At 41.8% G+C, this 21,349-nt stretch overlaps 1 protein-coding gene and 1 long non-coding RNA gene across 6 annotated transcripts in view; one reads left to right on the top strand and one right to left on the bottom strand.

Moving 5' to 3' along the window:
* The window catches only part of SOCS5 (suppressor of cytokine signaling 5), a 61,522-nt gene extending 56,508 nt beyond the window's left edge, over nt 1-5,014 (bottom strand). Inside the window, exon 1 of one of the 3 annotated variants that reach the window (XM_038551216.1) lies at nt 4,857-5,014. The gene's annotated coding sequence lies outside the window, so the exon portion shown is untranslated. Of the gene's footprint in view, nt 1-3,715; nt 4,046-4,528; nt 4,678-4,856 lie in introns of those variants that run through there. The other 2 variants (XM_038551214.1, XM_038551215.1) reach the window with 2 other exon arrangements.
* On the top strand, nt 3,555-6,136 carry LOC111097739. Of its 3 annotated transcripts, none has more exons than XR_005365876.1 (2): nt 3,555-3,707; nt 5,376-6,136. It is a non-coding gene; the product is annotated as an uncharacterized LOC111097739 (long non-coding RNA). The 3 variants fall into 3 exon arrangements; XR_005365877.1 differs by lacking the exon at nt 3,555-3,707 and adding an exon at nt 4,871-4,918; XR_005365875.1 differs by lacking the exon at nt 3,555-3,707 and adding an exon at nt 5,002-5,090.
* Nucleotides 6,137-21,349: the final 15,213 nt, after the last annotated feature.

Here is a 21,349-nt window from a genome sequence, read left to right as displayed (position 1 = left end):
AACTCAGAAAAAGAATTTATTGAGTAAGGAAAATGATTCATATTTTCCCTTAGCCATTCTCTAACGTCTACCTCAAAGCCAAGAAGGTAGTTTGCGTGGTCCATACTGACTCAGTCCTTGTATTCATGAATTTTAAATATGAATAACTGGCAATTTACAATGCCATAATTATTTTTAAACATATAAAAAATTTTTAACTTAGTGAAAAATGGAGCAATGATTGGTTATATTTTATTATAAAATGGTATTTCTAATGTCTTTTGGAATCATATTTAAACAAATATTTTATTCACATAATTAGATTATGTAATTGAAAGAAAAGATCTGCATGTTTAAGTTCTACAAAATTCCTAAAAGCATTCCATGATTCCAAAAATATCCAATAAATTGTTAATAATTTCATAACCTTTAATATAATAGTTAATCAAAAGATCGAGTTGGTCACTCTCAAATATTAAAATTCTGTATCAGTGAAAGAAAAACATTATCCTGGAAGCTTCTGATAAGCTCCATGGAGCTACCTGCATTACTTCAGATTAAAGGGATGACCCATATATTTATCACCTGAAGTACCTACCAACAGAATGCCTGCCTGAGATCTGAAAAAAATGGCAAAAATCTACCACTAACATAGTAAAAATGCTTTTGAGCTACATTTGTTTCTGATTTTAATCTCTAACCTGCAAAATGGACTCAATTCAGTGAAACTCTAAAAATAAGAGCAATTAAAAATATGTGATGTACATTTTTTACATAGTTGAAATTAACGTCTAAAAAGAGGTATAAAAAAGTATGCTCATGTTGTGATGGGCAAAGAAGTTACATGTTGTGACAGGAGGTAAAGGTGTCTGAGAATCAAAGTTGAGGGAACTATAAGCAGAAGAAGAGCTGCTATAAATCCAATAGGAGAACCTGATAAGGTAGAACCAAAGAATATTTAGGAAAAGTCCACCACTGTCATATAAAAAACATTTACTAAACCACATATGCAAACACTAATTAGACCCCGGTTACAGCAAAGTAAAAAGAACAAAATGTTATAATATTGGAATTACACAAATCTTATTACTAAAACCTAAAAGTATAATGAATGAAGTCATCAAAACATTCCCCTATTAGAAAACAAGGTTCAAGGATTTTCTCTTGGTTTCATCGACAGAGAGGATTATAATTAATAATAGATCTTATAAATTCTTGATTTCCTCACCCAAGCTTACCCAGTAAGCCTTTGGAATGCATTACATTTTCACTAGAATACCTCCAAATCAATCACTGGCATTCTGATTGTAGAATAATGTCATTGCAACAAGGGTCTCCAGATGACATTTAGAAAAATATATGCATTCACTCTAACTTGATAGGCATACCTAATTAAAGGTCCAAAAGGAGCAGACGAAGGAGAAAACAAACATGAGAACATCATCTGCACTAAGAGCTCCGTAAGACAGGCTATTATGTGCTCATTGTATTTCTCTGGGTATTTTTTGTAGCCTCGAAGTGACTTCAATAATAGCAAAGAAACAAAGAAACGGTACACACCTAATGAACCATAAAGAATTGTGTACAATATTTGTTGGAAAGGAAAGAAACACTGTGAATCCTCACAACTCTCCTATGAGGTGGGTCCTTTTATTACCCTCACTCTACAGATGAGGAAACCTAAGTACACGGTGGTTAAATCACTTGCCACACATCATAATGTTATTAAGTGGCTGAGATACAAAGTCAGTCATTCTCTATTACAACTATGACAAGAATTATGTTTTCATAATGATCATGTAATTGTATTATTTCTCTTGTATTGCTCTTATTTCTAAAGGTACCAAACCCTTTTTTTTTTTTTTTAATATTTTATTTATTTATTTAGGATAGTCACAGAGAGAGAGAGAGGCAGAGACACAGGCAGAGGGAGAAGCAGGCTCCATGCACCGGGAGCCTGACGTGGGATTCGATCCCGGGTCTCCAGGATCGCGCCCTGGGCCAAAGGCAGGCGCCAAACCGCTGCGCCACCCAGGGATCCCCCCAAACCCTATTTTAACCTAACAAAACTCCCACACTTACTGAGAATAATAATTTTCATATAATTTACTTTGAAAACACAGGAACCTTTTGAATTTTGATAATCTTGTAAGCAATTTTTAGCATAAAAATGACAAAACACCAGCCTGCTCTAAGTTCATCTAATATTTTAATCTAGATGACGTGACAGTTTGTCTCTTTCCACTGAGAGAGAAATATCAGCACTTCCACTAACAATGAAGCATAGTGTTTAAAACTTTCCAATAAAAGCGCATCCAGTTTTACATCCTTTCATGTATAAAAGTAAACTCAAACTTCTCCAACCTTAGAACAACATCACAAATAATCCAAAAACCATTTCTAGTTGGCACTACAACTCTTTAGAAATTAACAATGTGATTGTGATAATGTAGAAAAACCCTGGACTGGAGTCTGAAAACCTGCCCACTGATCCTGGCTCTGTCACTAACTAGCAACTGAGTCCCTTCCACTGCTCTGGTCCTTGGTTTCATGATCTGCAAAATAATCATCTCCATGGTCTACTCTCCCAGCTCTAAAAGAAATGTGATTCCTGTACATACATCTTTTTTCCAAGCTCCCTATCCTCATTCTATTTAGTTATTATCAATATTTTGCAAGCATTAAATGTTATTTTTCCTTAGTTCTACCAGAGGAGAAAACTGCCCATTCTTAACTAAGGTGATAAGGGAACGCCTTCTGACCACTAGTTTGCCATAGATGAATCTCAAGGTGAATAATGTAGAAGCTATCATAATGCTTGCTAAAAGGTGTTAGGTTTCAATATTTTAGGCTACTGTTTTGTATGCCAGTACATTCTCCCTAAGGACAAATTGTAAAATTCAAGGACAATAGGGAGAAAAAAAATGTAATTATCCATCAGTTATTGGAGAGCTAAAAAGGTGTCAAATGAAAACATTAGTACTTTTTGCAGAACATTTTTCTCTGATGAATTACATTACAGGGCAACATACCATCTACAAATTTTCTCAAAAACGTTTAAGTACTCCCTAAAGGAAAAAAAAAAAAAAAAGGCTTTCCTTCTATAAATTGTGAGGAATTAGTATATATGTTACATATACTATATAAACATATATACACACATAAAACATCCATATGATTAAGAAAACATTTAAAAGATGAAAAGATCTAGCTGTGCAATTCTTAGCTTCCTCTTCTCAGTGACATCAAGAATCTCAACCGGGTGCCAGAGGTAGATTCTGTGGACTGCCACTGCCTGACCCTGGCATGCATTTTCTCTGTTCCCAACCCATTCTCAAGAGTTATGCAAATACAGGATTATTAAAATTAAACTAAGCCTCTGGCATTAATATTCAACCGTTAGAAAGCTCAGCCTCATTTTAGTACTGCTTTCTTAGAGCATCTTCCCAGTACAATACTTAAAGTTGACCTTGTAAAGAAACAATTGAAAGCAAGGCAAAGAAAGAAGGCGAATTACTTCATAATCTTGTAGAATTAAAGTAAGCAGCAAATTCTAATAGCAGAGTCCACTGTAACCGTTAAGCCAGGGCGAAGTAAGCCATAGCTATAGACCGAGGGACCTGAAGAAAGGATATTCAGCAGATGTAGAGGCGGCCACAAGAATTTCAAGGTGCAGTTTTATAAGCATTTCCAGCAAAACCAGTAACTGGTAAAACACCATCAAACACGTACGTACATTTTAAAATAAAGGATAACTGACAGGTTCCAGCAGCAAGGCTCCTCTTGGTTGGAACGCCGAACTAAAATGTCACAGATCACCCCGAGAATCCAATCCCCCAGCCTTTCGAAGTTGGGAACCAGACCGACATGTGCACTTAAGCTGCTTCTTAGCATCCTCCTTCAGATGCAATTCCCTCTCCGGAAAGTCAGTTTGCTTCAGCTACTTGAACGCCCAAATCCCAGCACCCGAGCCCAGCAGGAGCCCAAGTAGTTGCGGAAGGGTCCTCCAGCGGCCGCCTGCGCATCCCTTTCCACCTCGGGTCACCCCCCCCCCGGGGGGGGCTCCGGTCCCTTCCCCATCCGACACCCCAGTCCCCTCTCTCAGCTCCCGCTGGACCGCTTCTCGTCGACCTTGAAGACCCCCGGACCGGAGCCTCGGAGCCCACGGGACCTGGCCGGCGGCCCCTTCCCCGCGGCGCGCCTGGCTGCGCCCCGAGTCTCCGGTGGCCTCGCTCCGACCCCTATCGCGGACGCCCTCCGCTGGCCCCGGACGACCCCCTCCCCTGGGGCGCCCCTCGTCCCTCCCTCCCACCAGACAAACGACTGCTCGTGGACGCCGCGAGAGCCTACTAAGCGCAAGCCCCACGGGGCGCAGCTCGGGGCGCAAGGGCTCGCGGCCCGGACTCGCGGTCCCCGCCCGCCGCCTCCGCCCGGCCGCGGGGCCGGCGCTGCCTCGCTGCCCGGGGCGTGGAGGCGCCGGCCGGGGGCGGGCTGCCCGGAGGACCGGCAGGCGGCCGCTAGCGGCGGCGCGGGCCGCGGGGACACTCACCGGCTGCGGCGCGCGGGGCGGCCTCATCCAGGGGCACCTGCGGCCAGGCGGACGGGCCCGGACGGCGCAGTCAGTCACCGACAGGGCGAGTCCCCCGCTCGCGCGCCGCTCCCGTCCCGTCCCGTCCCCGCCGGTGCCCGGCCGCGCGCGGTCTCGCTGCCTCCGCACGGAGCCCGGGGACCCCAGCTCTGCCGGATGCCCCCGCCAGGCCCCCACCCCCTTCCCCCGCTCCCCTCCCCCCTCCCCCCTCCCCCCAACCCCCACCGGAATGGAAAATACCTCCCGGGGCGGGGGGCGGCGGGGCACGCCTCTCGGACGGGCAGCCTACCGTGACCAATAGCAGGCGGGGCCCCGGGGGGGCGGGACTCCCGGCGGCCAATCCGGAGGCGTGTAGGTGAAGGCCGAAGGAGGGAGGCCGGGAGCGAGAGGGGGGCGGCCCGGGAGGCAGGGAGGTCCGGCCGCTCGGGTGCGCGCTGTGCGCGGCTGCCATTTTGGAGTCGGGCGGCTGAGACGGCGGCCGGGTCCGGCCCGGGGGGCGGGGGCAGAGGGAGGAGCCAGTCAGGTGGGAAAGAGGCGGTCACGTGGGCCGGAGGGCGGGGCGGGGCGGAGGCGGCGAGTCACGGGGGCCGCGGGGGTCACGTGGCCGGGGGCGGGCCCGCGGTGGGCTCGGGGGCGGGAGGTCAGCCCGGGGTGGGAGGAGGAGGGAGGCTTTGTCCCCGGTTTCAACTCCGCTGGGGAAAAGGAAAGGAAAAATGATGAATGGAGGGTGTGAGTGCCGGGTCGGAAAATGTGAATGAGTCTCCCCAGCTCCCTGCAGCGTTGGAGCCACCCAGTTACTAAATTGCAGGATGCACGGGCAACTGGGCACTTCCTTGGATTCCAGCAGCCCCATCCCTACTCCTGCTGTCACCGACGTGACTCCCGGGGCCCTCCACTTTGTGCCGGCACGTTATGCGGAAGGGCCCCCGCCCTAGAAATGGCTGAAAGGGGAGAAGCAGAGTTGAGGCTTTGTGACGCCAGCAGGACTCTACATCTGGCGTTTTCGAAACCGTGTCGTCATTCACAGAATTTCCTGGCCACCTCTGTTTTGGACATAGCCATGACCATGGTCCAGCGCCTCCAAACTTGAAACAGAAGACGACTTGCCCGCGAGCCCCTTTATTTCGAGTCTTGCTTCAAGTACAGCTGTCCCCTCGGGCTACCCGGGACGTCCCTGGGGCCCACCAAGTTCAAGGGTCACTTTTTAAATTCCTGTTTGGTCTCTAGTGCACTTGAACTCTATGGGCTACATCTCTCTTTAAGCTTTTTCTCTTCCCCAGTGCACCCCTCGCTCCAGTTTTTCCCTGAGACTATAAACACCCAGGTTGTCAACCTTACTATATGTTATCTGTAGACTCGGTAAGAGAGTCGGTCCCGAGAGCTGGGCCCCAGCCCTTGCTTTGCTCAGTAGGGACGTAGTCATTGTACTGCACACCGAGTGATCTAACCACGTTGACGGCTGAGTGTGCCTGTGATGAGGTCCGAATCTGCACGCATAGGCGTTTCTGGACATCTCCGCTTGAACCTCATTATGACCTATCCAAATCAGAACACAAACCCTCAAAACTTGCTCTTTCTCGTCTGCTCCTTATCTTCTTTGATAGTGTCACCATCCACTCCCCCAAATCCAGAACCAGGAGCCATGTAATCCTCCATGTTTCTCCCTCACTGCTGTAAATACCTCTTAACCCTTTCTAACTTTGTCATGTTGGTTATATTTCCTAGATGCCCTTTCCTCTCCGTTTCTACATCCAACTGCCTAACCCGAGTCACTTATTCATTAAGCCAGTGTTTACTGATCACTATACTATGTTTCAGGCATTGTTTGAGACCTCAGGATATAGTGGTGAACCCAAGTGACAAGGTTCCTGAATGGCATGAGACAAACAGTGTATGAGTAAGCTAGTAAGTGAACAAGATAACCAGAGGGTAATAAGGGCCTCACATTGTTGCCTGTCTCTTCACTTCAAGTCCTTCCCACCCTGACCCCACAATCTTCTCATCCTTTCTCTTTATTCTCAAAGAAGGAATGGCCCTGACCCTTTCACCTGGTGTCATAATTTCATTCCCTTTCATCTACCATGACATCCCTCTATATTACAGCTGCCTGAACATGAATCCCTTAATGAGAAGATAAGCTAGCTACTTTGAGGGCAGGGATCATACTTTATACATCTTTATGCCTCCACAGTGCCTTGGCTCACAATAGGTGCTCGCAAAATAAGTGTTAAACGGTGAATTCCCTGACAGCTGAATCAGGTTGCCACAAAAGCATCCTCAGCCCAAATCAGAATGGGAAGGTCAGTGAACTGAGCTAGGAGAGTGTAATGGCAGTGGTACCTCATGGCAGGGGTGAGGTTATGAATGAGGTCACTCCTTTGGTCCCCTCCGGGCCTGGGCTTCCATGGTGCTGTGCCCCGTGGGTGGCAGTAGTTGCTTCATAAACACTATTTTACTTGACGATGCCAAGTGCATGTGGGCAATTTAAAAGTACTCTTTGTTTCTGATGATGAGCTGTAAACCCAGAGCATTCTGGGTAAGTTGCCAGGATAGGCCCTGCAGGAGAAGGTTGCAGTTGCCACTTCACTTCATATTTCCAGGCCCTTGGGTATTGCACCCCAACAGGGAGCGAGATATTGCCAGTTCTGTCATAGTCATTGTAATTAAATCCAAGTTCTGGCAAAGGGCAGTGCGTAATTATGAAGTATTATTATGGTTTTTATCATTATTAGGCACCCAGCTGCCCAGCCCAGGAAACCACAGTAGTAAAACACTGGGAAGCCAAGCTTCTCTCCCAGCTGGCATGAATCAAGACCAGGTGTATTGGCACGCAGTCTTGCAGTTCCACTCATCAAGACGAGACCTTCTGTCCCCTCATTTTGGCAAGATAAAAATTTAAATGAATGGAAAGAGGAAATATGAAGAAAGACCTTTGCCACGACCTCTGAGTCGAGTTCCTTTCTTCTCATCTCACCAGAATGGTCTCATCTATGATTTATTGTGCAAATCTTTTTCAACTTTATCCTTCACCTGCCAGCTTCATGAACATCATTCCCCGAGGTCTACTGAGGATGTATTAGTTAGGATGGGATAGAGAGAGCAGAAAACTTTTTACTTTCAAGAAATTTATGGTATGTACTAACTCAGAAAGTATAGTTAGGTTTGACAAGACATCTACCTTTTATTGAGCATCTACTCAACACCGTACTCAGCACTTTCACACGTGCTATCTGACTTAATCCCTACTACCCCACAAAATGGATTTTATTATTCTCATTTTCTTCAAGATCTCAAAGACTTAGTAAATAACAAAATTGAAATTACAACATAAATATACAGATCTGATGATTGTAAACTCAGAGTAGATGTGTCTGTCTACACTCATAGTTGAATACAGGTATCAAATTTCACCTCTTTCTTCTGAATGAAAAATGGGCATCTTGTACAAAGTAGATTTTAAGCTAAGCACTGAAAGGACAATTCAGAAATGATGCTGAGAGAATGGTGCCAAATGAGGAAGCCAAATTGGCCACAAGCCTAAAATCAATCAATAAGGACAGATTTGTTGTTCAGCAATGTCATATCCTATTCTTCAAGTACTTTCATTGTCTCAGCTACTCCCAACTGCGGAAGTCACCCCAGGTGGTACAAGGGTGGGCTGACAAAGGAGGAGGGCGGTTTAGGGAGGGAATATGGTTTGGAATGGAGAACTCCCAAATGGCCCATAACCTGGCATATCTAGCATGGTATCTGGAACAGCCAGAACCATGGCAGCTTTCCCTGCTGCCAATCACTCATTTTTAACTGATACGTGTAGAACAATTTTCCATTCTCTTCTGTTTTTCTAAAACAATGGGTTAACAATTTTTTTTTTTTTAGTTTTAGTTTTTTTGACACAGCGAGAGAGCACAAGCAAGGGGAGCATAAGCAGAGGGAGAGGGAGAAGCAGGCTCCCCACTGAGCAGGGATTCCCCCCCCCCACCCCATGTGGGGCTCTATCCCAGGACACCAGTATCATGACCTGAGCCAAAGGCAGATGCTTAACCGACTGAGCCACCCATGCGCCCCTGATTAACAATTTTTAAAGACAATTCATTTAGAACTTACTAAACAAACTTACAGGGCAGTTCACTTTGACTTTTAGTGTTTTTTAAGATTCAACAAAATACACTCATTTTAAGTGTATAGTGTGATCTGTTTTCAGACGTGCATGCCCTTGTAACCACTCAATTGTAAAACAGAAATATCCATTACCCCAGAAAAGTTCCTGTGTGGCCCTTTTGCATAGGAATTTTAATACAAATTTGTACTGTAATGACTCCAAAATTGAGATCTCCAGCTTTAACCTTGCTTTCCAAGTCTAGGCCCATATTTTCAACTACCTGCTTGACCTATCCACCTGGATGTTGCAAACAGGCACCACAAACTAAGCATGATTGAAAGATGGAGCAGACGGTGTTTTATCTTTTCTACAAGAAAACTCCTACCTCCAATTCCCTTCTGAAATCATGTTTCTGTTTCCTTCAGTTTCTGTTTCTTCTGGTTGAAATAGTGATCATCTACCAAGTCATATAAGCTACAAGTTTTTAAAAATAATCACTACTTCTCCCTCTCTGACACCTCCCCAGAAGTGAATCTTACTCACACACATTTTAAAGTCAGCCCTCTGCATTTCCAGTATCCTCATTCAGACACTTATCTTGCTTTCACGATCACCAAGAAAAAAAATACTCCTAACTTGTTTCTTCATGCTCCAATTCATCCACCAAGCTGCCACTTTAATTTTCTTTTGAAAACCCAAATCTGACTGTTTCAATCCTTTGCTTTCAGGGACTGCCCAACTGCTTAAAAATGGCACTGGAAGTCTTTCATGGTATGGCCCAACCTCCCCATCTGGACTCCTCTGTTCCTGCCACATAGAGCAGGCTATATCCATTTTGTCCCTCTGTGCTTTTCATCAGATATCAATCTGAAATGTGCCTACTACTCCACCTGAAAACTCCTGCTTAGCTTTCACAGCCCCATTTATCTTTTCTTCATGAAGTCTTCCCAGACCTCTCTGGAAACATGTAGTCTTTCTCTGCTACTTTGATCTCCCAAACCATGTTGCGCATACATTTATCACACTGAGGAGACAGAGTGGTGGAATGGAGCAGGAGACCTGAGTCAGAGGATCTAAGTCTAGCTTAAAAATCTAATTCATCGGGGCACCTGGGTAGCTCAGTTGGTTAAGGTCTGCCGTTGGCTCAGGTCATGATCCCAGGGTCCTGGGATGGAGTCCCACCCAGGCTGGGCTCCCTGCTCAGCAGGGAACCTGCTTCTCCCTCTTCCTCTGCTTGTGCTCCCCTTGCTTGTTCTCTCTCACTCTCTTTGTCAAATAAATAAATAAAATCTAAAAACAACTCATTCGTCGCTTGCTGTGTTAGCCAAAGCAAATGACATAACTTCTCTGAGCCTCAGTTATTTAATCTGAGACAGTAATAACAACAGCTATAATAATACCCTATCTCATAGGACTCTTGTGGTGATCAAACAAAGTAATTATAAATGTGAACACGGTTTGCAGTGTACAGATACTAGATGTTATAATTACAAAGCTGTATCTTCTGATAGATTTTGAACAAAACCAACATCTGGCCATCTACCTGACACAGTGCCTGGGCCTGCTCCTTTCCTGGGTTGGTTTATAACAGAAATTATCATTTTTGGTAGGATCATGTTCTCTCAATTAATTCTCTTAATACTATTTTCTACCATGTTTCTTCAAAAAGCCAATCATGACATCCTCATTTCTTTTTATCATTGTTATTACCTTTTCAATTGAATAGTTACATTAAAAGATCTCTAGGGAAATGAAATAAATATTCTATACATGATTAATTTTAAGCACCTTCATTAATTTGATAAAAAAAAAACCTTTTAGAGCCATTGTGTGTCCAACCCTTTTCTTTTTTTTTTTTTTTTTTTTTTTTTAGATTTTATTTATTTATTCATGAGAGACACACACAGAGAGGGGCAGAGACACAGGCAGAGAGAGAAGCGGGCTCCATGCAGGGAGCCTGACATGGGACTCGATCCTGGGTCTCCAGGATCACGCCCTGGGCTGAAGGCGGTGCTGAACTGCTGGGCCACCTGGGCTGCCCTGTCCAACCCTGTTCTAAGCCCTGATCATATGGTGGCAAACAAGAGACATCACAGAACTTACATTATAGTGAGGACAATAAGCACAAAGCAACAAGTAAAGATGTTAATCTGCACAGGTAAAGGTGCTACAAATAGAGCAATATTGAGTGTGGGGCTGATGTAGCTGGAGTGGTCAGAGAAAGCCTCTCTGAGAAAGTGATGTAAAGTGTGACTTATGATACATGGAGGCATCCATACAAGAAGAAGAGGGGATAGCCGTTCGAGCAAAAGGAAGAGCACAGAGGCCCTGAGATAGGAGTAAACAAAGTAGATGTAAGGAACCGAAAGGCAGTCTGTGTGGAATGGAGGAAGTGAAGGACAGTGTTAGAAGGCTAAGCCAAAGAAGCAGACAGGGGCCAGATCATATAGGGCTTGGAAGGTCAGGTAAAGAGTTAAATTTTTATTCTAATTGTAATAGAAAACCACTGAAGTCTTTTTGTTTTGTTTTGTTTTTTTTTTTTGTTTTTTTTTTTTTAACCACTGAAGAATTTTAAGCAGGAGTGTGATCTAATTTGATTTGGTTTTTAAACAGATCACTCTAATGTCATATGGAGAATATATTCTGGGGGCAGTGGGAGAGTGGATTAGAAGGAAGACCGGTTGTTTGGGGCCAGACCAGAGATGTTGATGGTCTGAATTAGGGGGGTAGTGCTAGGGATGGTAAAGAGTAGCTGGTTTGGAGTATGTTTGGCAATAGGACCGACAGGTCTTACTGATGGATTTAATGACACTGAGTGAGGGAAAGATATTAATGATGGCTTTGGATTATGGTCTAAGCCATTAGGTGGATAAAAGTCCAGTTTACTGAGTTCACACAGTATCTGTGGAGGCTCTGTGCTAGGTTCTGAGAATACAAAGCTCAGTGAATAAGACAGATTCCTTGGCCTCAAAAGCTCACAGTATATTGGTGAAGACTGCCTCCTACCCTGGTGACTTCTATAGCAGGTTTCAGTGTTTTTGTTTTGTTTTGTTTTAAGATTAGATATATTTATTTACTTAGTGAGAGGATGGTAATGGGGAGGGGCAGAGGGAGAATCTCAAGCAGACTCTGCACTGTGTGCAGAGCCCCATGTGGGGCTCCATCTCATGACTCTGAGATCATGACCTACACCAAAATCAAGAGTTGGATACTTAACCTATTGAGTCACCCAGCCACCCTGCTATAGGAGGTTTTAAGCACAATTACAGAGCTGCATATAGATTATGAGAGGACCGAGAAGGATTCCCTACCCCAGTCTAGTCAAGCAAATCAGGAGTCCTGCCTTCTTGGGAAGGTAACTAGGAGATTTTCTCAAAACCTGTGAAATGTGTGCAGTAAGCCACACTCCAGTTTACCTTAACTCCTTATGAATAAAGTATAATAATAGATGTCAGCAGCATCTTCCAGGGTTCCTGATTTGTTACTTCTTTTAAGAGGAGAAGTAAGAAGGCTATGGAAAAAGAGGATGCTAAAAAGAGTCAGGATGGACAGAGAGGCAAGGTGCTCAGCTAATAAGAATGGAAGTTAGTAGGGTCTGCAGCTTCAGCTGCAGCACTCTACTCAAAACCTACCAACAGTATGCCCTTGGCCGAGGATGGATTTAGGGTCTTTTGTTTTGTTTTCACTTTAATTGCAGCTGCAACTTTTATGAAATTAGCATATGACTCCTGAATGACTTCTCTCAAGCTTTTTTCCTTTTTGGTATTTATTTAATAACTTCTATCTGACCTGCAGGTACATTTACATTTCAAAAATCCAAATAAGAAGGAACATAATGAAAAGTCTTATCTTTTCCTGCTTCTTCACCCAGTTCTCTACCCCACCCATCTGGATAGGTAGAGATAACAATACTGATTTTTTTCTATGTATCCTTCTGGTGTTTCTTTACGCAGATACAAGCAGTTCTTATATTTCTTCTCTTCCCCCTTCTTACACAAGAGGTGGCCTACTTTATCCCTTGATCTGGATCTTGTTTTTCCCTCTAACAATGTATCTTGGAGATCTTTCCTATCAGTACTAGGAGAGCTTCCTCATTCTTTTAAACAGCTGCATAGCATTACACTACAGGATCTGCCATAGTTCATTTAACTATTCCCCTATTGATGAATCCTTGGGCTGTGTCCAGTCTTTGCTATTTATTACAAACAATGCTATAATGTATAACCCAGCACATATGTCTGCAGGTATAGCCTTAGGATAAATCCTCAGGAGTCTTACAAATACTTTAATAAAATCTTCTAAAAGAATGTTCTAAGATAGTGTGACTAGGTTTCCAAATTAGAACCTCAGCTTTCCAGGCATTGACTCTTGCATTCCATCAAGAGTAGTTCCTCACTCTTCAGCCTGTCAATTATGCTTTTATATTTTTTTCAATAAGGAATTTAAAAAATATTTAATTTGCCTTTCCTGCAACCAACCATAGTTGTCATGCTGTTTTAAAAAAGAAGAAAAAAATAGACTAAAATGCAGTTGAATCGTGCTCCAGGTAATGAATTGCAAGCTCTAGAAAATACCTGATTTTCTTAATTCAACATATAGAAGCATCTCTAGTGTGAAGTCTCAGATGAAGATGATGGGTTTGAAGGTGAGAACTTGTAGGGTGTACCCTGCCCCAACCAGCTCTTAGAGCTACCCCAGCCTCAGGGCCAAATACTCCTTGGCCATTCTCATTAGCATCTCTTTTCATTTCTCTTAGTAATTCTTCATTTTCCCATAGTTGCTTTTGGAAAATAGGTTTATAGTTTTGATGAAACAAGTAGGCTTTGGTAAATGTGCTTTATAACTAGGCCATATAAAGTAAGTATGCTATTTTTACACTACCCTCTCTAAAGACTTTTTCTTACTATGTTCCAGGTATATGAGACAAGGATGGAAAAATCCTAGGGTACTTAATTTACATGAAATTGTTGGGAGTACACTTACAGATACAGAAATGTGCACAAGTGATGTGGCAGTGAGAGCTGCCATTTATATATACATGTATATATATAAATGCCCAGCCATATTATTATCATTATCAGAAAATAAAATTACCTTTCCACATAGTTTGACTCCATGTGTGTGGAAGTGTTTTGTTTTTGTTTTGTTTTGTTTTTTATAATTATAGCATGAGATAAAGTGTTAAAAATAAACCATGAAGTTGACAAGGTACAGCTAATAGCAATCCAGAAAGCTTTTCTTAGCTCTAAAGCTCTCTTCCTTGGGAATGACAAAACCTACAAGTTGTGGAGCTCTCTAATCTCTGGAAAGAGTGTCTAGTTGCTGCTCTACTTGAAACTATCTTACATTTTTAAAATGTCTCACATAAAGATTCTAGAGTCTCCCTTTGGCCATTACTTTTTTTTTCCCCCTTTAGGTGGTAAGACTTGGACTCTTTCTTTAGGATATAGCCAGAATTATTCTTCCCTCCCCTTCCTTTACCCTGCCCCCTCCCTTACTGCTTCCTCTCTTCCTCCACCTCTTCCTCCTTCTTCTCCTTCACATGTTTATTCTTCCATAGGAGAGTTAGAACAGTTGCCAATTTTTTAAAATTTCTGTTTGGATTTTGATTAGTATTGGCTTTCCAGGTTAAAAAAAATGGAATCACCTGTAAATAATAGTAAATCTTATTAATATTTTTGTTCTTTTTGTGTCAGCAGAATTCCTTCTTAAGTGAAAAATAATACTTGCTGTGATTATTTGTGCATCTGATCCCTGAGTATCTGTAAGGAAAGATAACTCCCATTTTGTTCTGGGGACTATGGTCTTCCCTTAATCTCCATACCTGGGCTTGGAGAAGGACTGATGTCTACAACCCACTGCCTTACGGGTGAAACATATGACCTTAGTGTAGGTCATCTAGTATATCCTATTCCTCTGGCCACAGTAATCCATTCTAGACCTACTAGAAGGTTGGTTCTGAATTTGAACCTAGAGGTAAGTACTCCATGGAGTGGCTTGCATCCAGATTGGGTACCTGAAGACAAACCTTGCCCAAGAATGGAGCCAATATTGAAGATGCTGAATTTAGAAATGAAGAGAGAGAAATCAAGTCCCAGGTCACCCTGTTTGAGCCCTGGATCAAACTTTACCTGAGTCAGATTCTCTAAGTTATTCAGTTACATGGACCAATAAGTTACCTTTTTAATTAAGTTAGTTTGGATTACATTTTTCATCTTTGGCATGCAAAGGACTTTTAGTTGATGCAATATCTTCTAACAAAATTAGGCAAATTAAATTCATGTTGTTTCCATGGTTTGACAAATTACATGATTTCCCCAGCTAATTCCCAGACTCCTCTCGTCTTGCACTTGGATTGACTCTACCATTGCAGCATACCCGTCTAAATACCAAGCCAGAGTCCTCCTCCCCTTCCCCGAAGGACTCCTCCAGTTCTGTGCTTAAACCTAGCCCACTGGTGAAGTTAAAGAAGGAAGGGAACAGATGGCAACCTGATTCATATTGCTCTTACAGGGAATTAAGCCAATTTATTTTGGGGGTCAGTTCCAGTTCATTTTTACCAGTGAATGAAACTTGTTTGAATCCATTTAGGTTTAGGTCTGTAATCATTTACAGTGATCCAAAGTTGTTCACAAGGGTAAAATATTTTGGGGGGTTAATGTTTGTTCCAGTTTGAGAAAACTATGTAACATGGAATCAAGTTACACCTGTCTTATTAGGCCTTCTGTGCTAAAAGAGGTAGCATATGGGCAGGACAGGGAAGCGATTAATAGTGTACTTAATACTAAAATAATCAGCCTAGACAGCCTCCATAATAAGCAGTGTTATAAAATCTACTCCCTGGGTTTGTTTTTAATATTTCTAGTCCATGTCAGAGCACACTCTGAAATACCATATCATATAGTACTGACCAAATTATTAAAATATAGGTAGAAACATTTTTTGAAAATTTTGCTTCTTTTAGAGGAACACATATTTTATAGGTGAAACATTTAAGGTCTCTGAAAATTATTTCTAATTAGAGTGACATTATGTCAGTATCTTAAGGTACTGAAACTTAGTGAGCAGTTTTCTGAAAAAATGTACTGAAAATCTAGGCTCAGCATAGGGAGTGTAGTCAATGGTATTGTAATAGCATTGTGTGGCAACAGATGGTAGCTACACTTGTAGGGAGCATAGCATAATGTATAGACTTGTTAAATCACCATGTTGCATCCCTGAAACTAATGTAACATAGTGCATCAATTATACTTCAATTGAGGCTCAGAATATTCACAGGACCATTTTTAAAATTGCTTCAGGTCATCTAATAGATATATTCTGATAGGAAACATTTTTTGTTTCATTGCTTCCATTATAAATACATATATATTTATAGGCAATAAGTATAAATTAAATAAGTGAGTAAAATTTCAAGTCACAAAATGCTCAGCTTGTTCCAAAGTATTTTTTGTTAGTGGGTTGTGTACAAACAAACAGAATGACAGATGCCATCCATATACTTTAGGAAAACACCTCTTGCTTATGCATGTGTAAGAAGGACGTTTTGACAAGGTGCAAAGAGATGTCTTACAGATGGTACACATGAGGCTCATCAGGACAGGTATTCCCAAACTAATGGAGCTGTAAAAGCAGTTGTCATGTGTATGTCTATTACACCTGTTCTACAGAGAAATTCCCACTTGTAAATATGGTCTTCGAAATCAGAGCCCAAGCTGGCTGAGCCTAGTTTAGTTTTCCATTAGTGTGAGAGAGACTATGACCACCAAATTGGATTTCAGATCTTTCTGTGACTCTTCTAAGACTTTTATATTTTCCCTGCCATTTTGTTATTTAAAGTTAAAGTTTAAGATTAAAATTCTTTTACTTGGTCCCTGAAGAAATAACCACAATTTATCTTATAACATTAAATTCATTGGCAATGTTCTTTGGAGGGAATGAATTTGTGTTCTGCAAAAGGGCTTGGATATACAGAATTTCAATGCTTCAAATGATGTAATTTTCTATAATATTTAGCCTGCCATTTTTAGTTTGGTGTTTGTATAATAGGAGATTTCGAAGAAAAAGCTAAAGAGAGGCTAATTTGCTCGGTAGTGCTTCTGTTCTTTTGTTCTTTTAGAATCTAAAATTAACTAACATCTGCAGTGTCAACAAGGACTCCATATGGCATTCAAGTTTGTACTTTTCCTAAATAATGCGTTTGAGGCAATATAATCTGGGAGGAATTCTGAGGTGATAATGAGTAGAACGTCTCATATTGTATAGCACTTCATAGTTTCAAAATTATCTAACAACTAGGACCTTGTTTGATCATCACAACAATGTTAAGAGGCAAAGGGTTCAGGTATTTCTTATTCTTGCTGAATAGATGAGAAGATGGAGGTCTGAAGTATTGAAGAGAAATGGCCATTGTCACAAACCTGGTGAGTAGCAGCATACCAAGCCATCTGGTATCTAATCCAGTGCCCTTTCTTACCATATTACTAGGATCAAGTTTTGACAACCCAAGTTAAAATAGCATGTTTTCCAAATAATAGATCCCACAACAACTCTGTAAAAAAATTACCAAAAAAAAAAAAAAAAAACAAAAAAAAAAAAACAAAAAACCTCATACTAGAAACTAAATAACAAACGTGTGTTTGGTTTTCTTTTTGTTCAATTAAGTTAACAGATGATTTCCACAGAAGTTCATCTGTTTAACTCTTGTGATTTCCTATTTTGCCTCCAAAAAAGAGTTCCCGCCAAAATGCTTTTTCTCCTTGTGAAATCATGCCTTGTAAATCTTTGTCATATCTAGAAAATCTAAAAACTGTTCCTGTAAGAGATGTTGCAACTGAGAGTGTTTTCTTCACAGTAATACATTATAATTTAAGTCTACCTAAGTTTTGTAACATTTCATTTCAATTCAAACTTCTGTGGATTTCTGCAGCACAGCAATCATTCACAATTTCTGGGATAAGAAAAAAGTAGATCGAAGCTAAAGAATGTATTAGAAACATAGCTTATGACTGATACATAGGCATAAATTTAGAAGGAGCCCATTTTTGAAAGCATAAATAATGTTATTGCCAATCCATACTTTATAGAAACTTATGGCTATGTAATATTACCATTTCTACTTTAAAATGCAGAGAAATAAAAAAAAAGAAATAAAAAAAATAATAAAATGCAGAGAAATTCAATTTCTCCTATTTCTTGAAAGTTTGAGACTTAAAGATTATGAATGCTGGCATTCTTGAAGAGGAACACTGTGAGTTTGTAATATCAAAAAGGTACTGGCGTTCTCTTACATTGACAGGCAGATAGATTTCCAACAAGTGGAAACACAGGACTCTACTGGCATAAGGAGCAGCCAGCAAGAATTTTAATCAGGATTTGGCTCAGTCTACGCTGGTTCTGACTTCACAAAAGTACATCTTTAGGAAGCACCTTCTACCAAGTGGAAAGCTGGCAAGATGCAGTGTTGGAGGTTGCTGACACCAAAGCAACCAGAGCTCACTTAAAATTTTGTCTCCCATTAGTTGTTTGGATATGTCTTAAAGAACTACAAGCAGAAAAAAAAAAAAAAAAAAAAAAAAAAAGAAGAACTACAAGCAGAAAAGCAGTATTTAAACTTGATATTATCCAAAACATTCTTGTGACTCTAATCTCCTACTTACTCTATGTCCAGAATTAGTGGAAATACACCAAACATTTTTTGAAAAGGTCATCTAACCTAAGTAGAAGAATGTTATCTTTCCATGCATGAGCATACTTGGACATGGGAGCCATGAAAAAGAGATACAGAGAGAAAAAAAGGACAAGAGAAACACTATGGAATGTACTTTGCTGGAAACAAGTAATTGGAAGGAATTAGGGGGGAGTTGGGGAGTTTGGGTAGGAAAACCTTAAAGAGGGAGGGCTAAGTCCCTGGAGTTGGTAATAACTCTGGCTAGTTGTGGGAATCTGGAGGGAGGGGCCCAAGGATGCTAGAAGACTGTACTCGTGATGGTGGCATTAAGAGTTAATCTGACAGTGGAGAGACTGCAGTGCAGAGGCAGGGAGAAGGCCACAGTACAAGGAAGGGAAGTGTCCATGGGACCATGAGAACCCCAACTGCAGTTCTTTTTGCTTATTCAGTCAGATCCAGTTTTCTTTCTCCTTCCCATCTCCACACCTCTGTCCACCCCCACTTCCTGCTCTCTGCCCCACCACAAGAAAAATCTGTGTTCACTGGCCCAAGTTTGCTTAACTGAGTCCCCCTTCACTCCCATGAATGATTTGTGGGGCCTGGGGCTGGTAATCATTATTTAGCAGTGACTTCAGCATTAATCAATCAGAACTGGAATGATAGAACTTTGTTCCCACTCAGCCCACTCACAATCACAACCTTTTTGTACTATAGTGAAGTAACATGGTCCCTTGGCTATCTTGCTGTTGATTAATGGACTGTTGGAAGGGCCAGTAGAACTCCCACAATAATCTACTGCTTTTCTGCCAGATTGGCTTCAAAAAAAAGGGCAGCTGATCATGTCAAACCAAGTTAGCCAATACCTGTATTGTCTATCTGAATTATAAAGCACAATAGTACATCTCGTTCTCTGCAATTCATTATTAGAAGAAAGAATATGAGGAAGTATTAGACCATGCCTGTGTCATATGAGATAGCTGGGCAATCCTGCACACTCCTGCACTGCCCGTTGGAACATGTCATTTGCACACTGATACAGTAATGATTACACTCAAATCAGATGCAACACCATTCTCTATTCCCTTCATTGCCTAGATGCAGCTGAATAGTGACTCTCAGAGGAGGTGAGGTGGGAGGACATGGCCTTGCCAGCAGATGCTAAGGACCCCAGACTTACCTACATAAAAAGAACTCATTAACCTGCCCCTCCCAAATTACCCACTCCACATACATCATCGCGTGTGATGAATCAAGATCCCCAAGGTCACCCTCAGAGTGTCTGTGGGCTTTGACTTCCTCCCTCCACAGACACCTTAGGATGGCCTTTTGAGGCCTTTGTGCTCCTGGGAAGCTGATTTCTCCTGTGTGAAAACATCACGAGCCAGAAGGAATGAAACACTACATGATTTATCCCTGAATCCCTCATCCTGCTGGATATGCCCCAGGGTGGAGTTATTCTTGCTGTCACAAATAATTCAGCCCTGAGTGGATCAACATGTTTAAAAGAAGTTTCCATATATGTCTAAAACCCTAGGTGCAGAAACACAAGTGCCAATTAACGAGGGCAATTTCAAATAGAATAGAGGTTGGAGATTAGAAAAACAAAGAGGCACAGGCTATAGCAAAAGGAGCCAGCTCTGTTGGTAACTGGTTGTATGCCCTTGGTCATTAAGCCTGTGTCTTGGTTTTCTTGACTCCAAAATAGACACTAAGATGAAAGGAATTTGGTGAGAGAATCTTTTGAGAAATCTCAATTTATGCTCTCTCTGTGTTCTTCCCTTGCCTTCTCCTATTATGTCTCGCTTCTGTGCCTTTACCTCAGGAGAGATTTAGGGGTTGGACTTCCAAGCTTTAGTTCCAGATAAACCCATGAGGAGAGGAGAGCTTGAGGAAAATTGTCTTTTCCAGGCTAAAGAGATCTGTTCTCCCAGAAGCAGCAAGGATGTCACCCTGCTTCTTGGCAGTACCCTCGCCATGTATGCCTCAGGGAGGCTGCGTCTTTGCTGAAGATCCCCTCTTTTCTAGAAATGTACTTTGGGACTTACTCATGTAGAATGACAATGGAAAGGGCCTCCAGATGTTCTGGTGCTTCTGAAGATGCCTGGTCTCTGCCGGAGTCTTCAGTGAGTGTGTGAAAGCTACTTCACACCTGAGGTGGATTTTCTGTCTGCCCGACAGCACACAGCCTCCAAGTTTAAATTGAATTACATACTCCAAAGACTCTAAGGAATCATCAATGGTAAGATGGCCACTAGTTTAATTTGTGTCTCTTTATCATTTATGAAAACTAAGCCTAAACAGGTCTTACACCCTGTAGGAAATCCACTTTCTTGGGGCTGAATTCACAGAGGGTTTACTTTTGCCAGCCTTCCTTATCATTACCTTTCCTGCACCTGGTCCTTGCCGGCCTCCGTGTTTTTCTCATTTGGGATGTTTGACTAAGGAAGTCTGGTGGCATCTTGACAAACATCATGTGCCTTCTCCCAGATCCCTGCATATTTTCTTTAAAGTTGGAAAGGAGTGTCTTTCATCCCTAAGTATACATATCTGTTGTCTGTGTTGCTCTGAGGAACAGCTCCAAGTGATGCCACAGAGCTAGAGGACCAAGTCTTTGGTCAGCTTCTCTAGGAGCCATGTGCCTTTTTGATGTTGCTAATAAAACAAAACAAATAAAAATTTAAAGAACTTTTATGCAATTGTCTTTGTAGTTACTGCTGCTGTTTGGTGAAAAGTACGTTTATTGCTTCAGGACTGTGCCATATTTAGAAAGGGACAAAATATCAGTGCAAGTGAAAACCTTCCAAGACAGGCTGCCAGCTTTTAGGACCCCTGAAAGCACTTATTGGACATAATCTCATGTGTGTTTTTCTTGGTAGCAGACATAAATTGCCATGTTCTTCTAAGGCCATTTTTCTGCTACGGCTTGCTTTTCTCTTTAAATATTTTAGGAGGAAATGTATTTTCTGTTTGTTTTGTGATGATGATGGTGATGATGATGATGATTTGTAAT

This window comes from Canis lupus, chromosome 10 (genome assembly GCF_011100685.1).
Source record: "Canis lupus familiaris isolate Mischka breed German Shepherd chromosome 10, alternate assembly UU_Cfam_GSD_1.0, whole genome shotgun sequence".
Taxonomy (NCBI): Eukaryota; Metazoa; Chordata; class Mammalia; order Carnivora; family Canidae; genus Canis; species Canis lupus.
This window is presented reverse-complemented; position numbering and strand designations above follow the sequence as displayed.